The sequence below is a fragment of the Coregonus lavaretus genome (genome assembly GCF_964263955.1).
Source record: "Coregonus lavaretus genome assembly, chromosome: 14".
Lineage (NCBI taxonomy): Eukaryota > Metazoa > Chordata > Actinopteri > Salmoniformes > Salmonidae > Coregonus > Coregonus lavaretus.
The window spans coordinates 30,317,226-30,323,793 of NC_140001.1; the positions used below are offsets into that span (position 1 = coordinate 30,317,226).

The 6,568-nt window shown below is 53.2% G+C and overlaps 1 pseudogene across 1 annotated transcript in view; it reads right to left on the minus strand.

Annotated features, from left to right (window-relative positions):
• Nucleotides 1-903: 903 nt before the first annotated feature.
• LOC311141825 (SET-binding protein-like) overlaps nucleotides 904-6,568 on the minus strand; it is a 45,327-nt pseudogene continuing 39,662 nt past the window's right edge. The window contains exon 6 of the transcript in view: nucleotides 904-1,671. The product of the transcript in view is annotated as an SET-binding protein-like (transcript). The remainder of the gene's footprint in view (nucleotides 1,672-6,568) is intronic.

Here is a 6,568-nt window from a genome sequence, read left to right on the forward strand (position 1 = left end):
CCTACAGCCAGACCATAGCTGTAGAGACCTACAGCCAGACCATAGCTGTAGAGACCTACAGCCAGAGAAGCTCAGTCCAACATATTGCCTTTAAAGTACCTCTGCCCAGGACAGGGCAGGTGGAGAAGGGCTAGGGGTGAGGACAGGGGTTAGTGGGTAGGGTGAGTTACTGGTCTTAGATCCTGTGGGTCTGAAGGGTGAGGGATAAAGGGTGAGAGGGGTAAGTAAGGTGGTCTTTAACTAGCTTCATTAGAGAAGGCAAAATCATCAGAGCTGCACAGTATCATATTAACCAATCACCACCCCAATCTGCTGTAAAGACATGGCTAATGCCACATTCAGATAAAGAGTATCATAAAGTACCATAGTATTTCATACCGTATAGTACCATAGTATCATACAGTACCTTATCAAAGAGTGCCATATATATCAGATATTGTAGGATAAAGTACCATACAGTATCATATTATACGACCGTACGCATCATTGTATCACATACATGTATGATAAGAGTCACTGTCCGTCCTCAGCGGCACTCTCATTCAGAGTGCAACACTACTCCTCTCCTAATGTTCCTTCATAGAGACCTACTGCAGTCACTCTCCTTACATCCAATCATAGAAGAGAAACAGACAGGTCAATAGGTCAAAGTGCACAGAGGTGGTCCCAGCATTGCTGTCTGTTTGGCTGCTATTGCTATGTTCATCACCAAGTGGGAAGGTGGTAATTACCCAGTTGTGAAGTGGTAATTGGATGCATTCACATGCTTTGAACTCGTTGAGAAACGCTGATTGGCTAATGGCCAACAAGCTTCGTTAACCATAAACTAAAAGTACCGCTTATCATGCTTGTAAACAAATGATATTGTTCAAAAACCATATTAATAGATAGCTTTTTATAAATAATGTTTTGTTGTTGCATTTATCTGCCGAAAATGCTGTTATCGAGGTCATTTCCTTATTAGGTGACGTCAGAGGTCAGCATGTGGTTGAAGTCAGAGCTCAGGGATGATAGTCCCGTTTCCCACTAGTAATTACCTGTTGGAGAGGCGTTCATGTGGATTTTTTCCAGTCGTATGTGGTAAATACTACCTTCCCACTTGGTTATGAACGCAGCATTTGGCCAGTGATGGCTCCTCTCACCAGCTCTCTGATAGGCCAGAGCTAATCTGTATCTGCAACTGTCCTGCCGTCTGATTGGCTAGTGGAAGGCCATATCCCCTCCCTCCTCTCTCCTGCGCCTCCCCCTGCATTTCCTTCCTCTGACCGGTTGGGGAGCAGAGAGCGTGCTCGGTGCACCACTGTCTCAATGGCCACTGAGATAGAGTCGTGATTGAAAACTCCAGAGGCTGGGGGACGGGACTTGGTCTTAAGCTCCGCCTACCCGGTAGGTCAACACATCTCTCCAGCACCGGCATCCCGAAGCCCCTTCCTTCGTCCCTCCCATAATTGTTGGGTTCAGATTCATCAATAGGGTGTTTCCGGGGGCGACCAGGTCGCCTCTTGACGACGTTGTTGCCAGTCTTGGCCTGGCGCTGGAGACGCTTCACACGCAGGATCTTCTGCACATGCTCAAAACTCCTCTGACTGTTGAGCACGTTGTTGAGAGAACACATCCTCCTGACCTCACCGTGGATCTGTTCCACCTCATGACGCTTATACCTCCTCTTACCTGAGAGAGAGAGAGAGAGAGAGACAGAGAGGAGAGAGAGAGAGACAGAGGAGAGAGAGAGAGAGAGAGAGAGAGAGAGAGAGAGAGAGAGAGAGAGAGAGAGAGACAGAGAGAGAGAGACAGAGAGGAGAGAGAGAGAGACAGAGGAGAGAGAGAGACAGAGGAGAGAGAGAGAGAGAGAGACAGAGACAGAGAGAGAGAGAGAGAGAGAGAGAGAGAGAGAGAGAGAGAGAGAGAGAGAGAGAGAGAGACGAGAGAGAGAGAGAGAGAGAGAGAGAGAGAGAGAGGAGAGAGGAGAGAGAGAAAGAGTTATGTGATCGCGCTTGGGCAATGTAAGATACTGAATGAAGATGGCAATAAAGCTCATTGACTTAACAGATGGAGAAGAGGAAGGAGAAAGAGAGAGGGGGGATTTTACAAGACAACCATTTAACAAGCTATTTGATATGACAATGAAACTAAGGCAAAATCAGAGGGGTTCACAAGACAATGTCAGCAAGAAAGAATTGGCCTGAATGCAAAAATTGGATGAGACATACGCACATTTTGCTCATTGACAGAAACACTGTTTTTGTTTGAGCTGCTTCCTGCTAATTTCCACCATATTCAGGCCTGCATTGCAGCTGAGATAGAAGTAGAGATTCCATACTGTGCTAAAGAGCGGAGAGGAGAGCGAGTGATGGAGAGAGAGACGTTTCCCAGGCCAATAAAGCCCCTTTGAATTGAACTGAATTGAGTGTGGGAGCTTCCATTCTGCTAGCAGGAAATCCACAGAAATGTCTCCTTTAAATGTGTCTCTACACAATAGTGTTTCTACGCATCTGGAGCACAGACAGGCCAGACACACGCACCACACATATTCACACAAACGCACAGCAAACAAACACACACACACACACACACACACACACACACACACACACACACACACAGCATAAGAGTGGCTGAGCAGAGGAAACTGGAACCATATTGTTTCCTTCGTGCTGGTAAACTGGGCACCCTGCCCTTCATACACACATCGCTCTCCCTCCCTCCCCCCTTCTCTCTGGGCTATGTTCCCAGACTGGACCAAAGCCAAAATGGAGGAAAAGCACAATCAGACATAACAGGCCCAAACCAGCCGCCTTTAAATGTGCCTGTTTTCTATCCTCCATTCCCTCTCTCTATCCTCCCTGCTCTCTCCCTCTCTCTATCCTCCCTGCTCTCTCCCTCTCTCTATCCTCCCTGCTCTCTCCCTCTCTCTATCCTCCCTGCTCTCTATCCTCCCTGCTCTCTATCCTCCCTGCTCTCACCCTCTCACTATCCTCCCTGCTCTCGCCCTCTCTCTATCCTCCCTGCTCTCTATCCTCCCTGCTCTCTATCCTCCCTGCTCTCTATCCTCCCCTGCTCTCTACCTTCCCTGCTCTCTATCCTCCCTGCTCTCTCCCTCTCTCTATCATCCCTGCTCTCTCCCTCTCTCTATCCTCCCTGCTCTCTCCCTGCTCTCTCCCTCTCTCTATCCTCCCTGGTCGCTATCCTCCCTGCTCTCTCCCTCTCTCTATCCTCCCTGCTCTCTCCCACTCTCTATCCTCCCTGCTCTCTCCCTCTCTCTATCCTCCCTGGTCTCTATCCTCCCTGCTTTCTCCCTCTCTATATCCTCCCTGCTCCCTCCCTCTCTCTCCCTGCTCTCTCCCTCTCTATATCCTCCCTGCTCTCTCCCTCTCTCCATCCTCCCTGCTCTCTCCCTGTCTCTATCCTCCCTGCTCTCTCCCTCTCTTTATCCTCCCTGCTCTCTCCCTCTCTTTATCCTCCCTGCTCTCTCCCTCTCTCTATCCTCCCTGCTCTCTCCCACTCTCTATCCTCCCTGCTCTCTCCCACTCTCTATCCTCCCTGCTCTCTCCCTCTCTCTATCCTCCCTGCTCTCTATCCTCCCTGCTCTCTCCCTCTCTCTATCCTCCCTGCTCTCTCCCTCTCACTATCCTCCCTGCTCTCTCCCTCTCTCTATCCTCCCTGCTATCTACCCTCCCTGCTCTCTACCCTCCCTGCTCTCTACCCTCCCTGCTCTCTACCCTCCCTGCTCTCTACCCTCCCTGCTCTCTACCCTCCCTCTATCCTCCCTGCTCTCTCCCTCTCTCTATCCTCCCTGCTCTCTCCCTCTCTTTATCCTCCCTGCTCTCTCCCTCTCTCTATCCTCCCTGCTCTCTCCCACTCTCTATCCTCCCTGCTCTCTCCCACTCTCTATCCTCCTGCTCTCTCCCTCTCTCTATCCTCCCTGGTCTCTATCCTCCCTGCTCTCTCCCTCTCTCTATCCTCCCTGCTCTCTCCCACTCTCTATCCTCCCTGCTCTCTCCCTCTCTCTATCCTCCCTGGTCTCTATCCTCCCTGCTCTCTCCCTCTCGCTATCCTCCCTGCTCTCTTCCCACTCTCTATCCTCCCTGCTCTCTCCCCCTCTCTCTATCCTCCCTGCTTTCTCCCCCTCTCTCTATCCTCCCTGCTTTCTCCCTCTCTCCCTGCTCTCTCCCACTCTCTATCCTCCCTGCTCTCTCCCCCTCTCTCTATCCTCCCTGCTTTCTCCCCCTCTCTCTATCCTCCCTGCTTTCTCCCTCTCTCTATCCTCCCTGCTTTCTCCCTCTCTCTATCCTCCCTGCTCTCTCTCCCTCTCTCTATCTCCCTGCTCTCTCCCGCTCTCCATCCTCCCTGCTCTCTCCCTCTCTCCATCCTCCCTGCTCTCATCCCTCTCTCCATCCTCCCTGCTCTCTCCCTCTCTCTATCCTCCCTGCTCTCTCCCTCTCTCTATCCTCCCTGCTCTCTCCCTCTCTCTATCCTCCCTGCTCTCTCCCTCTCTCTATCCTCCCTGCTCTCTCCTTCTCTCTATCCTCCCTGCTCTCTCCTCTCTCTATCCTCCCTGCTCTCTCCCTCTCTCTATCCTCCTGCTCTCTCCCTCTCTCCATCCTCCCTGCTCTCTCCCTCTCTCCATCCTCCCCTGCTCCATCCCTCTCTCTATCCTCCCTGCTCTCTATCCTCCCTGCTCTCTCCCCCTCTCTATCCTCCCTGCTCTCTCCCTCTCTCTATCCTCCCTGCTCTCTCTCCTCCCTGCTCTCTCCCTCTCTATCCTCCCTGCTCTCTCCCTCTCTCTATCCTCCCTGCTCTCTCCCTCTCTCTATCCTCCCTGATCTCTATCCTCCCTGCTCTCTCCTTCTCTCTATCCTCCCTGATCTCTCCCTCTCTCTATCCTCCCTGGTCTCTATCCTCCCTGCTCTCTCCCTCTCTCTATCCTCCCTGCTCTCTCCCACTCTCTATCCTCCTGCTCTCTCCCACTCTCTATCCTCCCTGCTCTCTCCCTCTCTCTATCCTCCCTGCTCTCTCCCACTCTCTATCCTCCCTGCTCTCTCCCTCTCTCTATCCTCCCTGGTCTCTATCCTCCCTGCTCTCTCCCTCTCGCTATCATCCCTGCTCTCTCCCACTCTCTATCCCTCCCTGCTCTCTCCCCCTCTCTCTATCCTCCCTGCTTTCTCTCTCTCTCTCTGGTCTCTCCCTCTCTCTATCCTCCCTGCTTTCTCCCTCTCTCTATCCTCCCTGCTTTCTCCCTCTCTCTATCCTCCCTGCTCTCTCTCTCTCTCTACCTCTCTCCATCCTCCCTGCTCTCTCCCTCTCTTCCATCCTCCCTGCTCTCTCCATCCTCCCTGCTCTCTCCCCTCTCTCCATCCTCCCTGCTCTCTCCCTCTCTCCATCCTCCCTGCTCTCTCCCTCTCTCTATCCTCCCTGCTCTCTCCCTCTCTCTATCCTCCCTGCTCTCTCCCTCTCTCTATCCTTGCTGCTCTCTCCCACTCTCTATCCTCCCTGCTCTCTCCCTCTCTCTATCCTCCCTGGTCTCTATCCTCCCTGCTCTCTCCCACTCTCTATCCTCCCTGCTTTCTCCCTCTCTCCCTGGTCTCTCCCCTCTCTCTATCCTCCCTGCTTTCTCCCCCTCTCTCTATCCTCCCTGCTTTCTCCCTCTCTCTATCCTCCCTGCTTTCTCTCTCTCTCTATCCTCCCTGCTCTCTCTCTCTCTCTCCATCCTCCCCTGCTCTCTCCCTCTCTCCATCCTCCCTGCTCTCTCCCTCTCTCCATCCTCCCTGCTCTCTCCCTCTCTCCATCCTCCCTGCTCTCTCCCTCTCTCCATCCTCCCTGCTCTCTCCCTCTCTCCATCCTCCCTGCTCTCTCCCTCTCTCCATCCTCCCTGCTCTTTCCCTCTCTCCATCCTCCCTGCTCTCTCCCTCTCTCCATCCTCCCTGCTCTCTCCCTCTCTCTATCCTCCCTGCTCTCTCCCTCTCTCTATCCTCCCTGCTCTCTCTCCTTCCTGCTCCCTCCCTCTCTATCCTCCCTGCCCTCTCCCTCTCTCTATCCTCCCTGCTCTCTCCCTCTCTCTATCCTCCCTGCTATCTCCCTCTCTCTATCTTCCCGGCTCTCTCCCTCTCTCTATCCTCCCTGCTCTCTCCCTCTCTCTATCCTCCCTACTCTCTCCTCTCTCTATCCTCCCTGCTCTCCTCCTCTCTCTATCCTCCCTGCTCTCTCCCTCTCTCCATCCTCCCTGCTCTCTCCCTCTCTCCATCCTCCCTGCTCTCTCCCTCTCTCCATCCTCCCTGCTCTCTCCCTCTCTCCATCCTCCCTGCTCTCTCCCTCTCTCCATCCTCCCTGCTCTCTCCCTCTCTCTATCCTCCCTGCTCTCTATCCTCCCTGCTCTCCTCCCCCTCTCTATCCTCCCTGCTCTCTCCCTCTCTCTATCCTCCCTGCTCTCTCCCTCTCTATCCTCCCTGCTCTCTCCCTCTCTATCCTCCCTGCTCTCTCCCTCTCTCTATCCTCCCTGCTCTCTATCCTCCCTGCTCTCTCCTTCTCTCTATCCTCCCTGATCTCTCCCTCTCTCTATCCTCCCTGGTCT